The 24,018-nt window shown below is 34.9% G+C and overlaps 1 protein-coding gene across 26 annotated transcripts in view; it reads right to left on the bottom strand.

Annotated features, from left to right (window-relative positions):
• The window catches only part of Lrrc4c (leucine rich repeat containing 4C), a 1,178,862-nt gene that overhangs the window by 672,760 nt on the left and 482,084 nt on the right, over positions 1-24,018 (bottom strand). For 25 of the 26 annotated variants that reach the window (XR_015448996.1, XR_015448995.1, XR_015448997.1 and 22 more), the window contains one exon: positions 23,450-23,538. The gene's annotated coding sequence lies outside the window, so the exon portion shown is untranslated. Of the gene's footprint in view, positions 1-8,384; positions 19,027-23,449; positions 23,539-24,018 lie in introns of those variants that run through there. The other variant, XR_015448999.1, reaches the window with a different exon arrangement.

Consider the following 24,018-nt stretch of genomic DNA (forward strand, 5'->3'; position numbering starts at 1 on the left):
TGGAATACTTTGTTATACTAAATGAAAAATGGCACAATTATTTGATGTGGCACTTGGGGACTCTTTCATTGGAGTTGAAATGCATCTCCACCAGTATTTTCTAACCTCAAATTTATAATCTGATAATTACTCCAAGTAAACTTTTATGTTAATCCTAGATGTGAGAAGGAGGAAGAGGAAAAGAGCATTATTTTTTGTCAAAACAAAGGAATGGAACACGTGGAGAGAAGAATGGACAGAAAGCATGATAATTCTGATTTTCTAGAAGTATCTACAGAATGAATCTTGTATGATACTGAAAAATACTGAAACATTCTAACAACTGGATTGATTAAAATGATTGTCCTATTTGGATGGGGAAAAGGAATGACTGAATTAAATTCCTGACAAGAAGAATTATGCTCTTGTCTTTTAATTGACTTATTTTTTCCAACAATGTGTGTGCATATTTGTATATGCATTTTCAAATCCATCTGCATATAACACATAATCAAATTTAAACATTCTATTTGTACTCTATTGATGAGAATAATATATAAAATGAATGTGTATATGTGTGTTCTGTACATATATAGCATGCATTAATTATTCATAGAAAGAGAAAGGAAGCACAGGGTAGAAACCAATAATATTTGCTCTGAAGGAGTTTATACTCTGATAGACATGATAAAATCTTATTATTATGTGAGACTAAAAAAAATAGAGGCTAAATGGAGTTACAAATCTTTTGTTATGAAAACAATCATTACAGCATAAATCAAGCATCGTGTTACTGGGGGGAAAAGGAAACAGAAGCAGCCTCACTCAGATAAATCCCTTTGAGTTGACCTGGGGACACCAGAGCATCAACATGGTGGTATGCACCTCATCAGAAGTGGAAACATCAGCTTCCCACCAGACCAATATCCATTACTTGGCCATACCACGTAGGTAACTTTTCCAACTTAAATAAAAACATCTCTCTGTTCATCTTTGGCTGAAACTAATGCTACTGACAGTAAGACATTGTGGGATTTTCTTTTTCATTCCAGTAAAGTAGCTAACCCTGGTCCTACAGTCCTGCTTTTCCCTCAAGTTGGCCATCGGGAAGAGGATTCTATTCAGATGATGTCTGTGCTATTTGAGCTCCAACGAGGACAGTGATTAAGAGGATGTTGACAGTATTTTTTCCTTTCAAAGACATACCAAATACTGGGGGGAAATGGAGCCATCGCTGCTGAAGCGAATGTCAAAATCATTCAGAAACCAAAACAGGCTATTGGAATTCACAGGTTCTTTAATATGCAGAGCTACTTTTCCCTTTTGGCTTAATAAGGGGTTGCATATCCTTACAATTAAAGATAATTGCAGAGTGTAAAAACTGCATTGTGATTATAGAAACACCATATGAAGCTTGGTGACAAGACAAAGACTTCCTCCTCTGAACACCTTGGAACTCTGCAGCCTTTAAAATACAATTCCGCCTCTCTGCAGCTTTTTAGTTTTATACTGAGCCTCCCTTATTTCTAGCAAAAATATATTAATGTCTTGAAGAATTGGCACCAGAGCCATGATTTTTTTCTCAAACATATTTAAATTTATAAATATGAATGCTGCTTTCGGAAGTCACTTAGAAGTTGAATTTGTTTTAAAGTCAGAATTCACCATGTTATATTCCATTGTTTCTTCTAAAACCCTGTCAGAAATATCTTGCTAAATATCATAGTGCTAAATAATTCCAACCTCTTTCACTTGAATTTATTTGAAAAGATGGAAGAAGTTTGGCCTTTGATTCTATGAAATATGAAATGAAGTTATTTTTACCGGATCAAGCACACACCTTCAGTTTATGATCAGTGCATCAGAGAAAGAAGAACAACATTTGCGTGTCAGATCATTGCTACAGTTTGATAAATATTCCATTGGATGATTTTCCCTCAGGCTTTAGATAAAGGCTTGCAGAACTCACTTGCTTGAGGAAAGCAATAAGAAGGAAGATGAAAGAAATTGTGGAGAAGCTCTCTTTTTTCTATTTAAGTTGAAAAATAAATTGGGGAACTCCTATCATAGATTCCTAAAAATTCCTCAAAAGAATAATTATATATAGGTATAATGCTACAAGCCAAAAGAAATCATGTTCTGTTTCTTGAGTAAAAAATGTTCACTTAAAGAAAAAAATAAAAAACAGCTCTGCAAAGAAAGAAATCTTGAAACTGCTTCGGTCACTTACAAACAAGACCTGATTAGGCTGACATGCTACAGAAGCAGTCAGCATGTATCTGTCAAATGAAATTGACTAAAACAAAACAAAAGAAAACTCTCAAAATAGGGAGTGTGAACTGTAAAGAAAAAAGGCTAATTCTCCAAAGAAAGTTTTTATGAAAAAAATATCATTTGGTAAGTAATCTCTTAGGCATTCTAAAATAATTGTTAGTTTCTATATAAAGAGGATTTTGGGCTGTCCTATCCAACTTGTTAGTCTGACCTCAAACTATTCAAATGTGCTGGTGAAAGTGTATATAAATAAGAGACTGATATGAGCTTAATTTATTAATTTTCTAAATTCGCAAATTTTTGTAATCCTGAATTTTAAAGTGAGCTTTACAAGCTGTAAACTCTGCAGTCTGACAATTCACATGTTAATGTAGCAATTCTGTTCAACATTGTTGAACTCCTAGCACAACAGTACAATGGGTATTATGGGAGCTTTATTTGTGCAATTTAGGAAGTATACTGCAAGGAGGTGAGATAGAATTTATGCAACTTTGGTCTTGACATGTTATTCATATTAACGATAAACGGAAAATGAAATAATATATAGAATAACTGACACTTTAGCACTGTCTTTTTCTTTGTATAACATACTTCTAACATGCATATCCCTGGAATGTCTAGTATACTTTATGGAAGATTCATGGACATAGTTGCAAATAATTAGCTTGCTTTCTTGCCTACTAAGTATATTTTTTAGAATTTTTTTTGTTTTTTGGTACCAGGGATTGAACTCGGGTCCTTGTGCTTGTGAGGCAGGCAGCAGAACCACTGAGCTAAATCCCCAGTCCTTTAAATGAGTACATTTTATCTACACTGCCTTAGCTATTCATGATGGACTTTCATTATCTTTTATAAGTGTTTTTTGTTTTATATTTTAGAATGTGATTTTAAACACCAGTTGATGAAGTTAACATAGCATTGACTTCAAATTTAACTTGCTATAAACTTCAACAGGCGTTTTTTGAATTCAGATTCCAAAAACTTTCATGATTATATAGAGTAGTTTTCACAAGATGAAAATAAAAAGGAGGCTGTCATTTACAAAACAAACAAAACCCCCACAATAACCAGGCTGTTTAAACAATGACAATTTTCTAACGGCTTTGTATATTTAAGGTGGTGTGTCCATAGAAAAGCCAAATATAGCACAATATTTTCACTATTAGAGAAGTGTATGGATCTGCTCAATATACCTTATTTCAATGAGTAGCTGTCATTTCTTGCTCAAGTATATCAAGCAGTTGTGGCAGAGATAGAGGAAACCTGGGTATTCATATTTTTTTTACCTTCTGCCTCTGCTAGACATTCTTACAGTTCCTACCCATACACCCTTTATTTAATTCTCAGAACTATTGTGTATGACAGAGCATTCTGTTTAGTGGAATCTGTGACTGGAGCTGTCCCAAAAGCAGTATCAGGAAAATCCTCACAAAGGACTGACTCAGTCTATACTAGGATGAACCCATTTGGGATTCCAAAGAAAGAATCACTAAATACCAGGGTGACAAATCCAAATCACTTATTAGAGGAACTTACATACAAAGATATTCCGAGACCTCCAGGTAGACAAAAAGGATATTTTACTCAGCTATCTCTATTAAAAGATTAAAGAGTTTATGTATTTAGTAACAGTTTCAATCTTCAGTGTTTTGGGCAACTCTCTAACAACTTTATCAGTGCCTGATAAAGTTCAAGAACCTGGAATGGTTTTAACTCTGTACCGCAGGGACCACAGGAAGAGGCCTAAGGTTGCCTTTTAGGGTTTTGGGGAGTGTTGGAGATGGTTAGGACAAGGAGGGAAAGTGGGTAAAACTGAGGAACTCTGCAGATATAATTAGTATATTATTATATTATTTCAATCAAGACAACTGATTCAAAATGGCTAATGATTTCTCTCAATTCACAAAGATGTTTAAGGTTAACTTTTACATGATAGCTCATGTTTTTCACATTTTAGGAAACATTCTCTTTCTACTCTGCTTGGCTACCTTGATTGAGATCACAAGATATAATAGATGACAGAGAATCTCTTATTTTAATGTAACATAGGGAATTTTCTTCATTTTATATATTCATGCTATCTTCAAGTTATAATAAAAATATCAGATTACTCTTTACTGATACATTATCCACACCATTTCACTTGGGGAAAGATTACAACACGTAATTTTAGGGCATGTCTATCAAGGACTACTATGTATTTATTTTATTCTTTCTATAAAATGTGGATTGCCCTGGGTGGTATAGGAGATAGAGAAAAATCATGATTTGATTCACCAAATATATATTGAGAATCTACTTTATTTAACCTTCTTTTCCCAAGACAAAAGGAGAAGCTATTAGCAGGAAGGATTCCAATGGAAGAATATGTAGATAAAAAGAACTAAATGTATTTTCAAGAAATTATAATCTTGTCATGAAAAACAATTAACAAAGGAGGAAATTCAAGAAAATGTAGCATTAATATCATATGATGCTGAGTTTTAAAAAAGCAAAGTTATCCTTTGAGGAAGGGTGAGTCCAGACTTTAGTAAATTATGTGAATTAAAATTCAAAAGGAGTATATATTTCTTAAAAATTAGACTTTTTAAAGTAAGACAAAAAGACTATCTGAAACTTCCAGTAAGCCTTAGTTGAATGGTGAAAGTTAAGTGAGTTCCACATTTATGGATTTATAAGTGTCATTTTTAATAGGGAGAGTTTACATTAGATGAATTTATATAATTCTAGCAGAGAATGCAATTAAACAAATTTGTAAAGGAAAACTAAATGCATTGTAGTATTTTCCAATATTTAGTTGAACTATATCATATGATTTGTTTCACAAATGAAAGAAAATAAAAATGAAAACACATTCAAATACAAATCTAGTGATCCTCTATAGGGCAAGCTTTTACACATTTTCCAAAAGTGCTGATGAGTTTGGCCAATATATTTGCACAAACCAGAGTATTTGCAACAGCTAGAATGGGTTATGGGGGGGAGGTACAGAAACAGCAGGAAGACAAAAGTATGTGAAACAGTAACACAACCAGGTCCAAGAAGAAACAATGCTTACTGTCTCAAGCTGATGCATTTCTCTCACCGCTAGATGATCACATTATCATTCTAGTAGCACATATTATTTCACTATATATTTAAAGAGGATTTTTCTTGGTACCAAGGATCAAACTCAGGACCTTGCACTTGCAAAGCAGGCAGCACAACCACTGAGCTAAATCCCTGGCCCCTTAAAGAGGATATTTTTCTTACCAAAATATCATGATCATAAGCTTTTCATATTTTTGATGTATCATACATTCTCTCCATTAAACATTAGAAATCAAAAAGAAAAAAAATTCAATCAATTCTCTTGGAGATTTTCAAAGGTGTAATAGTGAGAGTGGTCAAATTTTGAAGATGTTAGAACAGCATGACTAGTACTTTGCATTCACTCTCTAGTTCCAACACATAACTACTGATTCATGACATCAAAATGTATTTTTTTAAAAAATTTTTAATGCATCTTAGCTACTTTAAACCCCTGCAATACACTCTGCTGCTGTTTGTCATCATTAAGCATATATTCATACAGTAGAAAGTAGACATGAATCTTCCTAAATGGAGAGTGGACCAAGAGATGAAAGGAGGGAGAAAGAAGGGAGGAAAATGGATGTAAAAATGAATTGAGAAGTATTATGTACACATAATAACTGCACAAGGAATGTAAGCCTACATACCATAAACATGTACTAAAAAGATATATTTCTATACATTCTTCCTGTAGCTATATTAAAAGTATCTTTTCTTTGTCTTAAATTCAATAGTGAATTCAATTTTCATTTGTAACTCTCAAACTTTTGTAGGGACAAAACTCTTGCACTTACGATTCTTTCTTATCTTCATAATGTGGCTAGAAAAAGAGAAAAATTTTGTATTTATGATTGAAAGAGAATATCCCTGAGAGATTGTCTTGCATAGTTTTCTATGAAGAGAAGGCAAAAAAATCCACATAGCACTTCAATTTGAGGAATTCATCTTTACCCACTGGCTGGACCTCTATCTAGCTTGTACATATGCTGCATGTGACAGTATTTTTGGGCATTAATTTCCTCCCAAAATATATGATACAAGTGGCCTTTAATGTGCAAGTTTCTCTTATAAAAACTTTGGGCTCTTTTGATTGTGAATTGTGTGCCATTGAACAATATGCTAATAGATCTCATGCAGTAATAAAATGAATGAAACTTTAACATCAGTCCAATCTAATCCTCAACAAAGCTTTACCATTAAATAGCTGTGTGATTTACAGTTATTGGGATTGGTTTTTCCATCACAGTAAAAAGGATAACTCACCTCATATAGTTTTAAGGTAATTAGCAAGATAAATGAAATCCACAGCATTCCACAATTCAAGGGCTCACCATTTACAAACTATGTATTAGATAAATGCCGATACTTCACTTCATGAAATTCAGTGGGCTCTAATAAGCTGAGTAAAGTCCTTATCTTGAAATCACTCACCAAGTAGATGCTCACAATTTGCATTATTCAGAAATATTAAGATAATAAAAGCAAAGAGGGTTCAACATCCTTTGCTTATATAAATTCTGTTTATTTACCATAGCAGCAAGATTTTATGCCAGTTTTGAACTTTACATGCTTGGGGCAATGCTATCTTCACAGAAAGAACTCAATATCAATATGGTGAATACATAAATATCACGTTAATTCATATGTTTGGTATAATAGGAACCCTTTGAAAAGCTTAATCTCTCAGTAATAGTTCTTTATAAGTGTATGTGTAAGAAGTGGGATCTAGGACACAGATCTTTTGGCCCCTAAGGAAAAATAAGCTATTATGAATTTTTATTATGAGGATGTATTAGTGGAAAACACAGCTTTCTAAACCATGAAGTAATTCATAAGTGTGTATTAGCTAAATTAGAAAAAGAATTGCATGCCTGTCAAATACAGATATGATGTTGACATTAAGGTACAGATAGATTTGGAGAACTCAGAAAATATGAAAAGAATCAATGAAATCTGTTAATTGGTCCTATTTCTATTTTGTGAGAAATTTATAAGAAGTATATTTTCTAAAGTGCCTACATCAGCTTGCTGTTCCCTTATTTACCAGGCATCTTCTAGGTGGATTCTACCCCTTTAAGCTATTCTCTCTGAGGATGGGATCCTCCCCCAAAGACCCATTTCTACAACAACCTTGATTCACATCCACACCTGCAGTTCCCAGTGGGTTTTTAAATATAAAGAAGCAATTAACTTCAGCAGATTTTCTCAGTCAGAAAATCCGTGGGTATGGTGAACTAACTGGGTATCACAGAAATAATGTGGCTTCCCCAATTGTCACCTAGTGACAGAACTCACGGTGGCTATAGCACAAGTCTCATTCTGTCCAGATTTCCCTGCTTACAACACCCATACTTCAGTGATTAGTTCCAGAGAGGAAACTGCTTCTCTCTAGAAAGTCTATTACTCCTGAGTTCCTTAATCACTTTGACTAGATCAATGAATTTAATATATCAGTGCTATCAAAATTATATCAAAGTCTCAAAAATTGATTCTTTCACCATTTATGTGTTCTCGACAAACCATGTCCAAAATAAAACAAAATTATCAGCTCCATCTGCTTTGAGATATATTTCTGATGAACAACATTCTAACTCCTTTATTAAAGTTGAATCATCTTGAAGTTAATTATTAGCTTACAAAGATTCTGGGAAGAGCCCAAAATCTATATTCACACTATTGAAGATGTGCTAATAAGTTTCAGTCACAGAATCATAAGATTGGGAGGGACCTAAAAATTAAAAAGTCATGGATGGATTCCAGTTCTATCAGGTTTTGGAGTCTTAGAGATTTGGGTCCTAATGAAAGCCTTACTGGCCTCCGTCCTTTAAACTTGTTCATGTAAATAATCTTAACTTTCAGTCCCTTTCTCTATGAAAATATGATTTCTTGATATATTGGACAATGGAAAAGATTAGTAATTCAGAGTTATGTAAAGTGGCTGCTTCTTTCTTATTCAGTTTAGAAGCTGACACAGATTTATTCTCTGATTATCTTTTTAAATTTGGTCTTCCTGACATTCTTTCTAACACAGCATTCTGCTTAATATAACTTGTGGCCATTGGTTTTGTTTATATATTCCTTATTTTAGCATCTCTGTAAGTCAGGTTTCTATGACTGAGACAACATGCCTGAGATAAACAATTTAAAGGAGGGAAGATTTATTTTTCCTTGTGGATTCAAACCAGTGCTTCCATGATCACTTGACTCCATTTGTTTCCAGCCCTGAAGTGAGGCTGACTGTCAAGGAAGGGAGCATGTGGTAAAGCAAAGATGGTTACCTTATGACAGCCAAGAAGGGGAGAGAAAGGGGGCGGGGGAGAGGGAGAGAGAGAGAGAGAGAGAGAGAGAGGGAGAGAAATATAACTCTCAAAGTCATGACTATGGTGACTTGATTCTTCCAAGCATGCTCTAGTTTCACAAGTTTCCACCACAGCCCAGTATCAACAACAGCTGGAGACAAAGCTTCCAACAACTTAACCTTTTGTAGACATTCCAGATCCAAAAAATAACTTTCTGTCCCTAGCCCCCAAAGGCTTTGCATGATGCAAAATATACTCAGTCCATCTCCAAGTCTCTAGACACTTAAAATTTCCCAAATTGCTCAAAAGCCAAAGATGAAAGATTACTCTGTAACTGAAGGCAAACTCTTAGCTGTGAGTCCATGTGAAAATGAAAAAGCACATTACATTCTTTCAGTGTGCAATCATGCAACAGGTACAGGTAAAACATTCCCATTCTAGAATGGAGGAATGGGGGCATAGAAATGAGAGCTGCGACGAAGCAAGACAGAAGCCCCTCAGAGCAAATATTCCATCCTGTAGCTTTATGTCTGGCATGCAGGGTACATAGTGAGGTGATATGAGCCCCAACAGACTTGGGAAGCCATGCCCCTCTCCCCTTGCTGGCTGCAGGCCACATTGCCATTCCTTTGGGCTGGCTCTTCTTGGTGCCAATGCCTTTCCTTGGCAGATAGTTTCCATTCCTGGCATCTATGACTTCTCAGTTTCTCATTACAAGTCCAGCTTCACTCTCACATTTTCACACACTATCCTCTCGGGGGCTGCCTGCAAAGACTGATCCTATCACACAAGGAGGTCATCCTTTGAAATCTCATTGGAAGCCTCCATGACCCTATAATTCTTACCTTCTGCCTGCCCATAAAACCAGCACTAGGTAGACAAAGACTCTCCCATCAGGAACAGTAACTAGGCCCACTTGGACCAAGACAACAGCAGCCTCTGAGAACCTGTACAGCTATATGTGGTGAAGTAGATTCTGGGACACCAATTTCCTAGGTAGCCCTGTAGTAAAAAGGTATCCCAGGGCTCTCTTCTCAAAGAACATTCTTTCAAAAGAATTTATATTTTTGTACCCTTAAGCCCATGATGGGTCAGGTCTCTCTCACTTCTGAGATGACCTCTTATCCCTATGCAAAGTACTTGGCTTCTTTTCAATGCCGTTAATCTCTTCAGCCACCATACACATTTCTTTTCTGGGCAGACTGCACAGTTTTTTACATCTTTCACTTGCATGTTTTGCTCCCTTTTCTCACTGTAAATCTGGATAAAAGCAGCCAGCCACACACATGCCATGTCCTACATTCTGTGCGGTCTTGAAATTCCCTCTACCACATTAACTAGCTCACAATATTTAAACTTAGCCTCCTGCAAAATCTCAGGACATAGAGAAAAGACAAAGTTCTTTGCCAAAATGGAACATCACTGTCTTCTAGTCCAATTCCCAACAGAGTCCTTGTTCTCATCTGAAAACTCTTGAGCAAAATCTTTTCTGTGCACATTTCTGCCTCCATTTGCTCTTCTGACCTGCAACCAGAATTGCCCATGAAGCTAGCTCACAAACAAATCCCAACATATCCAAATTCCTCCCACTAACTGATTCTAAAAATTCTTCCATTCCCCATTGTCAGGTAGAGTTACAGCAATGATCCTCCTTCTTGGCACCAATTTTTCTGTCTTGCCTTTTCGTCATTGTGACAAAATACCGGAGAAAATCAACTTTAAGGAGGAAAGGTTTATTTTGGCTCATGGTCTCAGAGGTTTCAGTCCATGGTCTCTTTACGCCATCATTTCTGAACCTGTGGTGAGACCGAACACTCTGATGGGGATCATGAGGCAGAGTGCAGCTGCTCTCCTCAAGGCAGCCAGGGAGGAAAGAGAGGGAGAGGACTAGGGTTCAGGGCTGGGGACAAGACAGAACCTTCAGACACAAGCCTGTGACTGGCTCCCTCCCACCAGGGCCCTGGTCTTTAAGCTTTCACCACTTCCAAGCAGTCGCTCTCTCTGGGGACCAACCCTTCAATGCATGAGCCTTTGGGGCCAAACTAACACTGAATGTCTCCTTCTACAAACTCTGAAAGTCTGAGTCTGTGTGTATCCTTCAAAGCAAGCATAATATTGGGAGAAATGCTTCACAGAAAACAAATATTAAGAAATGGGTCCTGTGACGTAATTGGTGGGTAAAGTGACTAATAATAGTAACCAATACAAAAGCATCCACAAATGCAATGTCAATATTCTACTTTTTAAACATAAAACAATTAGTTCAATTTGAACAATTTGTGTTTTAATTTTTAACTCTTTAAAGATATTTAGAATTAGAAAAACTATGGTCAGGCCAAGAGTTTTGGGGAAGTTTGATTAGAGAAATAAGGCCATGGCTAAAATATGCAGCATTTATATTTTACACGAAGAGTAAATCCATCTCTTGAATGGTTTAAACTACTCAATAATATTCCCATTAAAGCTTATCTGCCAATGCTTGATGCCTTCTAGTAACAAGATAGTTATGCTCTCATAATGAGGTCTCATTAATTTTTAGACAGCTCAGATTACCAGAAAAAATATTTCTCTGTGTTATCAGAAATCAGTGTCTGAGAGGCAGGCACTGAGGTCACTTCAGCTCCCCAAAATACACAGATCACTTCTGATTGTCATTCCTCGATAAATTCCACATCAAAATAAAGACACCTTTCAAAATCTCCATGATTTTCCTTTTCTCTGGTTAATTAACTCCACTTTAGTTAAGTTTAATCATGCATGTGTATTTGTATTCCTATTTGTGAGACACTTTCAGCAATTATGGTGACATATTCAGAATCAATATGTGCTTTCATATTCGTAAAGTACTGGAATAGCATCTTGGATGGATGCTCCCTTACATATTGGTTTATTGGGGCTTTGCTCGGAATACTTCTGTGCACTTCTATAATAAATTTTCTATACTTCTATAGCAAGGAGAGCATGGATTTATTCCCTTTATGCTGAAGGGGTAAACCATGTTGCAAAATATCCAAGTCCACGTGAGGCTACTCTTATGTTTAGCTCTAACACAAAACATTCATGAATGTGTTCACTGATTTATCTCAGAGAAGTCAAACACTGACATCACACACAGTTCCTTGTGGTAGGCAGTATAATGTGCACCTCATCCCAAGATTCCCTTAAGGTTGACAGAACCTGTGCATTCCTTACTGGGCATATGTACCTGCCAGAATATGCTCGCATAGTGTCCTAGAAAGTATTTTGCATATATGAAAAAAGGTAAGGACCTTTAAATTGGCAGATTGTCCTCGATTATTTAGGTAGGCGCAAAGGAACCAAATGATCCTTTAGAAACAGAAGAGAAAAGCAAAAAAGAAATATAAATCAGAGCTTGGAGATTGAAGGAGGAGGTGAGATTTGAAGCATGAGAGAGACTTGGGCTACCGATGCTAGCTTTAAAGATGAGCCAAGAAATATGAATGTCTTCCAGAAGATAAAAATCCTCAGGTGACATACAGGGGATTTCAGTCCTGCAACGACAAGGAAGTGAATTTTGCCAACAACCAGAATTACCAAGTAAGGATCCTCCCACAGATTTCTTAGAAAAGGATGCACCCCTGCCCACTGCAACAACTTGATTTTAGCCCAGTGAGACCTCCTTTGCTCTTCCAGCAGACAGTATTTTAAGGTAATCAGCACTGAAGTCACTGGGCTTGTGATAATTAGCTACACCAACAATGGACATCTAATACAATCTATAAATTTGCATCAGTGCTCTGTGTGGGACATAATTTTCTAGGCTCTAGATTCTTCTTATGCTAGACCCCCGTTTTTAATACACTTAATCTCATTCTTCATGCTTCTTAGAGACAAATATGAGGTTCAATTGAGTGCAACAAATGCAAAGTTTGGGAATATTTTTAGTTATTAGATGCTTTCTAAACTCGTTTTGTAAATTATAAAGAAATTTTATGTTTGGTTTAAGGGAAAAAGTAGATATGTAATTCATCATTTAAGAACAATAATAAGGCCGGGGATTTAGCTCAGTGGTTCTGCTGCCTGCCTCGCAAACACAAGGTCCTGAGTTTAATCCCTGGTACAAAAATCCAAAAAAACAATAATAACTTCTTGGTATTTTGTCTCCTCTTTTTTTACTCTCTCCTTTCCATTTCCTCCTTTTCTTTTTTTTTTCCCTCCTTTTCTTATACACCACAGCATTCTGTATTTTTAGAGTCCAGGTAAAGTACCATTTTCTTGAAAATGTATTTCATTGTTTAAAGAGAATATGTTTTTCTTCTCAGAAAAAATGTTTGAGATTTCCTCTCTCCTGTTCTAACGTTGAATAAGTTATTTAACCACGGGAATTACCTTGGCCGAATTGCACAGTCAATGTTTACAATTCATCTGGAGATATTTACAATAAGGAAGGAAGTTGCTATTGAATAATAAAAACCCTGAGCTCTCTGATTCCTTACTACTATTGTAATAAGATTGTTCTTGGCAGCTCCTCAATTCTCTTGTCAAGATCAATTTAAACATGCTTCTGATAAAGAATATGACTCATTATCAAATGCATGCTCGAATGCTATAGACCCCTTTCCACTTGCCTTCTGTTCTTATTTAAAATACCCATTGTTAATAAATGGATACTCTATTTTAGAAAGTCACCCATCACCGATAACTTATAAGACACAAAGAGACAAAGTCTCCAAGAGCAAAATACATCTCCAAGATGTATTAGAAGTTCTTCTAGCTGACACAAATGAAGCGAATTCTACACCTTTTAAAGGTTATGCACCTCTCTGTCTTCCAGTATTTAGAAAGCATCGTTATATTCAGGTCAGTTTAAAATGTTTATTGTGTATTTACTTATTTCTATGCATTGAGTTCCAATATAGCCATCAATGAGAGAAAAATGTTGCTGCCCTCTTTTTCATGTGTCATTCTCAGCAACAAAGTATTCAGGGTATGAGGATATGGTAGTCATGTAAGTGCTATTGTTCACTCAATGTTTCTAGTTACCCTTCCAGGCATCTGGTTGGATGGCACTGTCCACATCCTTTGACGTTAAATGTGGCCAATTACATGTGAGCAGAAGCCACACTTGTCACTTCTGAGTAAAGGATTTAACAGCATGCGATTTTTTGCATTTCTGTGTATCTCTGTCGGCAACCATGAGAGCATAGAGATGAAATTGCTATAAGCCCTGGAGTCCTAGATGAAGAGATATTGAGCAGTGGTGATCCACAGTGCCTATATGATGCCAGCCACACACTCAATTATTTTTAAGTCACTAATAGCTGGAGCTGTTTCTTACTAAATGAGCCTATTTGGATTCATTAAGAAATTGATACTTACATAAAGGTAAATAAATAAAGTTTCTGCCATAGCAAAGACTAAAATAAATGATTTTGCCTGAATAGACATGAAGAGTGAGAATATTAGAGACGAGAAATATGGTAATGTGTTTTATATAACACTGAAACATTTGATGAAGGTGTTCTATCATATGTTGCCAGACACATAGAACCAATGAACTTACATCTTTTAGGGGAAAATTAAAATATAGAGTGTTCATTCTCTAGCTTGTATTTAGCTATTTGGTATAGGAAATAATAAATGAATTTAGAAAATAATTAGCTAGCTTATAATTACTAATTCAAACGAATGAAGACATTTCATGATTTCAGGGAATTGCAGCCTGATATATAGTAAGATGGTTAGGGGCTAAATTCCTATTACTCAAGCTTCTGAAAAGGATCCAAACAGAAGTTTGATCATTACACACACTGTTAAAACTGCCTGATAATCTGTTTCATTCGAACACTTTGTTTATGAAATAGTAAGATACAACATCTGTGGTTCTACAGAAACTCAATAGTCCCCAGAAGCTCATATTTCAGTTTAGAAAGAGAAGTAATAGAGAACAAAAGAAATGTAGCAAATGCTAAGAAATGTGCAGCATAATGTTGTAACTGAGTAAGAAGTCACCAGCACTTAAAAGAATCAAACAGACAAGCAGTTGATTTAGCTTTTGAGGAAAAAGACTGAATGTCTAAAATTTTTCAAACTTTGGGCAAAAGCTTGTTGTAGAAGCTGCTCATACCTCTCAGTAAATCATTTTCTCCAAGGTGTGCTTGGATGTGCCCAACGAGAAAGATGAACAAAGAAAAAGCGAGGATATAGAAGGAATTCCAAATGTTCACTCGCAAGGCAAAACAAAATGAAACATCAAAGCACCTGATATAAAATGGAAAATCAGCCAAACTACACATTTCTTAAAAGATGACATACAACTGGCCAACAGGTACATAAAAAATACTCCCCATCATTTTGCATCAAGAGATCCAAATTCGAACTAATGACACCCCACCTGACTCCAATAAGGATGGCTTTTATCAGCACTACAGGTAATATGTGTTGCAGAGGACAGGGAGAAAAGGAAAACTTTCTATGTTGTTGGAGGATATGTAAATAATATATCCATTATAGAATATCCTACGAATTCCTCAAAAGTTAAAAATAGAACTACCATATTATGTACTAGTAGCAGAAGTAATTCCACAGCTGGGTATATATCCAGGGCAAATTAAATATGACAAGGAGACATCAACCCTACCATGTTTATTACAGCACTATTCACAATAGCCAAAGAGTGGAAACAACCTAAATGCCCATCCACTGATGAAGGCTAAAGAAAATGTATCTATGTACCATGCAATAGCATTCAGCATGAAGCAAAGAAAGTTCTGTCATTCGTGACCATGTGGGTGAAACTGGAAATCATTATGTTAAGAGAAATCAACTAGACACAGAAAGATAAGTACCACTTGATCTCACTTATATGTAAAATTGAGAGAGAGAGAGAGAGAGAGAGAGAGAGAGAGAGAGAGAGAGAGAATGAGAGGTTGTTACAAGAGTATTTAGAGCACAAGTTTGGGTTAGACAGATTCATACTGAATGATGAGATTGTCACTTTCTAGCTGTCTCACTACAGTAAATTATCAATCATTGCTATCATTGGTGTTCTTATTTCCAAACTGGAGATAATTTTGTATTTACTGAACTTCTGCTTTATGCCAGGCATTTTTACAGGCACCAGAATATAAAGATGGATAAAACTAATTACAAAACAAAAATTGAAATATATGAACAGAAGCATAATAGGAGTAATCTCTTAATATTCTACCTAAAATATTCCATGGGCAACAGTAATTTTACTGCTATCCAAAGAGTGCTTATTTAAATGTAAAAGGATTCTAAACTTTAGTGCTAGCAGTGTTGATATAACTTGCTAAAAGGTGGATTTTGAAAAAACTCCAACTGTAAGTTGTTTTTTCTTTAATCAACATAAATGCCAAGAACCAGGCCAAATTGAGTTTCAGCAAATTGTGTATTTGCTTTGGCATTCAGTACAGATGCCAAATTCATCACAAGCCTCCCCAGGAAGAGACTACCTTCCAGCAGGCAGCTGCTCTCAGGAGGCAGATTTCCTTACTTCCCTCTTCCATAAGATGTCTGTATTGTACATCACAGTCTCTTGCCTGTCCTTGAGCCAGATAATCCTAGCCCAGCCAGGAACAACAACAACAAAAACACGAACAACAAAAGGAAAAGAAAACAATTAATGTACAAAAAATATGAATGTTCACTAGTGATGAAGAAAGAATTCAGCAGTTGAAGAGTGTAGACATCTATCAGCTTTGTAAATATATAAAATAATGACGCATATCTCACATTTCTCCTTGAAACTCTGCAGATTTGGGAGGGATGTGAAACACTCAAACCTACTACTTTAACATTTTCTTGTGGTAATTTAATTTTACCAAGACAGTGAAGGATATCCACAAAGAGTGAAAAACAGTTTCCTGGAACTGTTTCTAACAACAAAAGAATTTCATATGCTGTATTTTTCATTATACTTTAGTTATTTTTTTGTGGGGGGGAGGGTCCTGGTCCTGGGAATTGAACTGAGGACCTTGTGCCACTGAGCTAAATCCTTGGCCCTCATATGCTGTATTTTTAATACTAGAGTTTTGGATAAGTCACAATAGAGGTCTACAAGGAAATATCACATAAACATTTTAAATGTCACACATACATAGTTTCATGAAAATTAAAAATATTTACAATAAATTGTTAAATAAAAGATAGGAATACTCCCATATAAAAAGTATCCATCACTATAGGCACCAGTGTTAAATGATACTTCTGCTTCACAGGGGATGATTCTGGGTGTTTAGAGCCATAAGATGATTATATATCTATAATATAGATATATGATATATACTTTTTAGACATTTTTTGATATTACTAAAATGACTTTGTTATTATCTAACCCAAAATTAACCAATCAAGTAAGATTTAGATAAAAATTAAACCTGACTGATCGCTGTAATATAGGAGACACAGTATCATCAATCATCTACTTCACTGCCGTGAGAAAATGTATATCTATTGCTTCCTCATCAAATTTGTTTTATCAATAAAAGCTAGGAAAATAATGTTAAGTTGCCAAGATGAGAGCTGGTATAAAATAGAAATACTAGGTGCTTCTACAAGAAAAAAATAAATTTGAGCTCTGTACATGGGAAGTTACAAATTAAAAGATTTCAGCCATTTTCTCTTTGGATTTATCCTTCAGATGGATGGCTTTCCTAACATGTTATTAAAACCTCTCCAGGCACTCACAAATGGATTAAGAGCAAATGCCATATTGATTAAAATGTAATTTCTATTATTACAGCTAAATGCAGTTTTTGCCTGTGAGTGGGAAGTATTTAGGACATCCTTTTGACATATTATAGCCCACTTCCGTGTTCCTCACAAAATGTGGTTTCTGCTGAATTACTAGGAGGAGAAGTCTGTGCATCAAATCACTATATATTCGTTTTTGTAAAGAAGATCTTGTCTCAAAGGGGCAAAACCCTTTCATTTATCTGTAGCACTTTCTTCCCAAGGAATCAATGTAAAGGATTTTTCTTTGTAAGTGAACCCACAGAATATATGACTGAAAGCCTTATTTAGAAATTTAAACGTGAAACATAGTAAAATTATTCTTTAAAGATTATAAATCAAGCATTAAAATTAATTGCTTTCTTTTCTAATTCACTTTCCAAATTTTATTTTGTTTTAAACCAATGTTCATGTTTAAAAAGAGAAAGGACTCCCAGATGGTATGTAAGGGGTAAGGTATAACCTTCCTTTTTAATCTGCTACATGCACGTGCATGCACATGCGCACACACACACACACACACACACACACACACACACTGAGTCTCTAGTGTCCAGTAATCTAATCTCAGAGTAAAACAATAAAACACCATGTACTCTGTTTTTTTAATAAATCACACAAAATAAAAAATATGCTGAAAATAAAACAATTTAGTGCTATTATTAGTTGTGCCTCAACTGTAGAGTTGGAAAATATTGAGAAACAATGTACATCTTAGCATTGATGGAAGTGGTAATTCATGATATGGAAGTAGGTACATTTTAATGGATGCAATTTATATATTTAGAACAATTTATATATTTATGTATTGCATACCTTTTTCATTAAATAACAATAGCTAACATTTGGGGAATATATACTGTGCAGCATTCAGTTTTCTTAAAGACATTTACAATGAATTGTTGCAAAACTCTACAGGAATTTGGAAAAATATCTAGCCTATGTAGGCAAATATTGTTTATGTACTAAGATTAAAACAATATAAAATGAGCAAGGTAAATGGAGTGAAATTATATTGTTCTACATAAGGTTTGTAATTTTTTTCTCAATTTCTCAAAGTCTCTATAATAAACCTGTAATTTCTTACTATTTCAAAGCAGCAGCTAAATTTAAAATACTAAAATGCTGTGGAAATACTTTGGTGAGTGATTATATAATACTCTGCAGTGTTAATTTTAAGATCAAAAAGTGCTTCTTATAATACAACATTAAGAAGCCTAATTGTGTAACTGTATAACAAAACACATTTCTCATCTGAGTTCTTCCCATTTGGAAGAGATCTAATTCTATTGGTTTTGGACACAATTTGAAAATGGGAAAATCAGCACATCATTAAAATAATTCTCTGACATTGAATGAGAATGATCCCAATGCAGCCAGCTTTCCTTTGGGACAAATACACCCACACACACCAAATCTACCCTTTCTTTATCTAAAATTTTATCAAGGTCTCAAAACACTCAATTACTGGATATATTAGCCTACTGTCTATGTTACTTTTCTTGTTGCTAAGACAAAATACCCAATGCTCAAAGTTAAAGGAGGAAAAGTATATTTGGCTTACAGTTTGTAGAGGTTTCAGTTCATAATTGGCTGGCTGAAGACAAGGTGGCATGACAGAGGGGCATCACAGAGGAGAAACAGTCTATGGCAGGCAGAAGGCATCAAGGCAGCAAGCAGCTAGCTAAAGCAACAAGCAGAGATCCCTCTTTCTGTCCCTTATATTTTATCCAGGCTTCCCACTCTTAGGGCTGATAGCACTCTCAGCCTGGGTGGGGAAGCCTTTGTCCTATCATCACACCATGAATCAATCCCAGCATTACATCTTTGATTCCAGCACCACACACCCTAGATCCAGCTACCTCCAAAAACCCCACTCATGACCACATGACACTTGTAGATCATCAAGATATAAGACATAACACCTACTAAATTATAACATCTTCTAAGAAGATAAATTATATGGGTGACAATTTGGTTTGGATATCCTCTTAGGTATAATGTCAATTCAGTCCTGTTTATTTATATAAAAAATAGAAAAGTTTGACAGAAATGAAACCACTTTCTAATAATTCAATTCTTGAATGGACTTCACTGGCCAATTTAATACATAGACAAAGACAACAAACACTGCCAGTGCAATATTGTTTTCTTATTTTCCCAGGATTTCTTTCTGTACTGACAGGCAATTCATACTTTTAATTGTAAATATTTACATTTAAATTGATATTTACCACTACTACCCATATGTTTGCAAAGTTTTAATCGATATGAGGCTAATTAAAACAACTCAAAAGAGACACTAAAGCAGAGTTCCGATGGTAAATATTTGACACACTTAAATTAAGGTAATTCAAGAGTTATTTCTTTTCAAGTGGGGTATTTATACTACTGTACTGCTAGTTGTGTAAAACTATAGCATTTACAATTATGTGCAGGACATTATCCATGATAATGATGATAAATTGCTATGTACCCATGTTGTGTGCTTAATATACTTTACATTTATTGGTATTTACATATGTACCCCTTTTATTTACGCAAAAATAAAAAGGTGCTCAGTTGTAAAACATCTTAAGGCAGGTCCTTTAGTAGGGATTCCAGAAGCATTGTTCTCAGAGGAAATGAGAGCTCCATGCTTGCCTTGCTCCTGACAATCCAAAGAAACAAGATGTGGAACATGACAGTGATATTGATAATCCTGATCTTGAATGAGCCTAAGTTAATAAAATGTTTGAAAAGTAAGAATAAAAATAAAACTGCTACATCAGTTAGGGTAGGTGTACATTAGTGTACACTACCTAGGTTTGTGTAGTTGCATTCTATGATATTTGCAGAATGATGAAACATGAAATAGTATATATTTTTCAGGATATATCAGGGTCATTAAGCATCCTGTGACTATATTATGGGATTATTTAGATATTGCAAATGCTGCTATGAGAAATAGTGGTCTATATGAATAAACAACATACAAGAAACTGAATTTGAAAATTAAGTTTGAAAGGTGACTGCATTTAAGACTTTTACTTGGGGAAAAAGCAAATAAAATCCACTATACTTTCCTTATATAAATTATTCCTCTTTATATAATGAGATTGCTATAGGAAAACAGAAGAGTTAATTAAAATAAATTATTGGTCCAGGAGCCTCCCAACAATCTGGATTTTTCTGATCTCCTTCTAAAGGAAGGACTGGAAGTTCTCCTAAAGGCCTGAGCAAGGTACAGGGCGCAAAGATTTTAGGCCAAGGATCTGTAGGTAATTACTGGAAACAGTTTCCCAATCAAGTCTTAGAATACCAAGTGTAGGGAAAGTACATTCAACTCAGGCAGGTGATCCATAAGGGGAAGAGGAAGAGGAAAATGAAAGCAAAAACTGAAAATATATTTTAGAATGGCAAAAGATGAAGACAGAGAGCAGGTGAAGGTAAAACCCTACTCAAAATTCCTGAAGGAGTTGCATAGGGGCTTTCCACATTGAACTGTGTGCATTTATTGAAAATTTAAAGGACTGGAAGAAAACTTGATTTCCTTTAAAATTATTTAATTGGTGTCTACTCATTTATGAAGTAGTTACATTTTAGAGTTATGTGTACATATTTGTTCACACCTGTATAATCAGGAAACTCTTTAGGCATAACTTGCATTACTTGTTGCCAGTTTATAGAGAGCAATATCCCACTTGGTTTACAGGCATAAGTCATGTGCATGCATAAATATATGATGTTTATTATAGGGCCCCAACTGAGATGTACAGAGACTGCCTCCAAAAATATATAAACACTTCAGCAGTCCACCACACTAGTAAAATTCTGGAAGCCAATGGGCATCACTTCGAGTGCCTTTTGTAATTGTAGAGGCCAAAGGTAACTTGTGTTAATCTCATGATGTCTCAATAAATTTAGTACTAAAATATTTACGTTTTTCTTTTCAGGATGTACACATTTTTGCTGGACCCTGTATAAATGTATATAAAACTTAATATATATAAAACTTAATACATATTAAAATATATATATATATCAATAGAGACTTTAATGCTCTAAACTTTGGTCATAGTTCATTGTAACAGTCAGGATTATATGAGTGCAAATGTGTCTATGAGTGTCTTTTTGTATGTACAACATATATATGCACTGCTATTTCAAATTATTTAAATGCCTCAGCAATAAATATAATATACTTATATTAATGTCATAATTCACTCAGCTTAGAACTTTTTAATTTGAACTTTATTTGAATTTAGTAGAGGAAAAAGGAACTTGAAGGAATTGTTGGACTGTTGAGCTTCAACTGTTTTTTTTTTTTTTTTTTTGCTTTGTTTTTTGTTTAATTATTTTATTGGTACATTTTAGGTATACAATATGTTTACATTTATCATTGGGTGTTTTTACCTGTACATGATGTATCTTGATTCTTATTTTGAATTTATGTTTCAATGAATTCAAAATGGTTTCTGATAGGATAATCTATTACATTTACACATTTTGATTTCAGGAAAAATGTTTTATGACACCCATCACTAATGTGGTCAGAACAATGTCCAAGGATCTTTCAGTACCTAAAGATGGTGATTGAATTCATTAGTACATATTGAAAAATAAGTCTTTGCCTAAAAGTAAGGGAGGATAAAGAAATTATCAGGTTAACTATCCTAATGGCAAGAGGCTGAGACTCTGGTGAAGGATTAGGATAAATAATGATATAGGATAGAATATAGCGATTAAAATATTGCAGGGCTTTGGATGATAGAAGGGGAAGCTATTATGGTTGGTTATCTCGGTGAATAATTTAACAGTGGTTGAAGTAAAACCTTAAGAATCATGTAGAGAGTATGAATTAAGGAGAACTAAAATAAATTCATTTAATTATTGAGCACATATCATTTTTGATACCAAGTAAGACAGTGAAAATCTACTACACAGAAACATGAAAAGTGTCCCTTATTTAGGGAATTTACTATGTATTGGTAAAGAATATCAGCAGATGTTTAGAGAAGAGTAAATAGTTCAAGAAAAACTATTTGGGCCAAAAAAGTCAAGAGAATAATTAGTTGAAGACAGATTGTTTTGTTTTGATTTAGTTATTTGAATGTTTCAAAGGATACATATGTGTGTGCATATATATATATATATATATATATATATATATATTTGTGTGGAAATAAAAATGCAAAATGCAAATCAAGGGAAGGATAGTTATTTAATAAAGTTGATTAAAATGTAGTGTTGGGATCAAGTTTGAAGGTAAGGGGTTATTTTGGAAACAAGTCATAGAATATAAGTAAAGAGACAAAGATGTTTTAAGGTCTAAAAAGAAGAAATTCAGTGGTATGCATATCAGAGGGCCTCATATTTTCTATAAGCCAGGAAAGTAGTTTATCTAAAACTAAGGCATATCAAGAGAAAGTCTGAACCCAAGGAGAACACATTAAGTGACAAACTCCTACTTAGGTAGGAGCAGGTAGCATGAGCCAGTACAGTGATGTGAATATCTGTGGATGTGAAAAAGTACATAGGATCCATGCCTTCTTCCACATTTGATCTAGTGAAAGATATATAAAGCCATCAATTAGCTACACAGATAAATAATGACTTGGAAACTGGTAGAGAAATATAGCAGAGGACAGATTTGATAGGGAACTAGAAGATAACAGAAAACCTTACTGACTGTGGATTTATGGGGCAAATAAATCTAGAGTGAGGGATCTAATGTATAGGGTGATAGAGAAAGAAAGAAAAGAAAAGAGAAAGGAAGGAAGAAAGGATTCAGTATGAGTCATAGAGTAGGGGAAATAGGAATCAAACCATATTCCTTCAGTCAGAAATCTGGGCTGCAAAGCTTTATAAGAAGGAAGTTATTATCATAAACACAGAGATTCCAGGCAAAACTGCAATTTATGTGCTCAGATACGCGATGGAGCCCTGTTGCGAATGGGTACATACACCAACCTCACAGACCCGGGCTTCAGCTTGGTCCATACGGAGCATCCAGCAATTAACCACGTTAATTCACAAACATAGCCGCTTCTAATGCACTTAAGTCACATACATATAAGATGATTTTTTCCTTCTACTTTTTTTAAAGCTATTATTGTTGCACTCACATGCATTCAGTGGGTCTGGTGATGTTCCAGCTGCTTGGGCCACACTCTCATGGGGTGATTTTGCAGTCTTGGAATAAAGAGAACCATTTCTAGGAGAGAGATAAAGTTAAAACATGGCATTACATTTAAGGAAGCTGGAAAACAGGTCCAGTAAAGTTATTTGAAATTGAAATGTATCTAATCGAGTAACCTAAAGGGAACAATTTATATTTCTATGTATTTATCCAAATCTATATTCATCTCATAATGTCATGCCTGAGGCATTTTCTAGAATGTAAAAAGGGATTTTTTGTGGGGGTATTTTTGGGGTTTTTTGCTGTTGTTTTTTTACAATGATGGTAATCACAATGTTTGGTTATGGAAAACTACCTCATTCTAATTTTTTTCTTTGTACTGGAAAATTGAGTAGGATATTTCACAAAGAAAAAAGTTATACAACTTCTGTTGCTTTCTCCCACCTTCTTCACACCCTCTGTTTTTGTCAAATGAATTTATTCTCATCCCTAAACATGCCCTGCTTTTTCATGCATCCGTACAATCTTTCCTGCTATCTTTTTGACCTCATTATT

Source organism: Heterocephalus glaber, unplaced genomic scaffold (genome assembly GCF_053883595.1).
Source record: "Heterocephalus glaber isolate CG9 unplaced genomic scaffold, H.glaber_assembly_v1.0 deba00000594, whole genome shotgun sequence".
In the NCBI taxonomy this organism is placed as follows: domain Eukaryota; kingdom Metazoa; phylum Chordata; class Mammalia; order Rodentia; family Bathyergidae; genus Heterocephalus; species Heterocephalus glaber.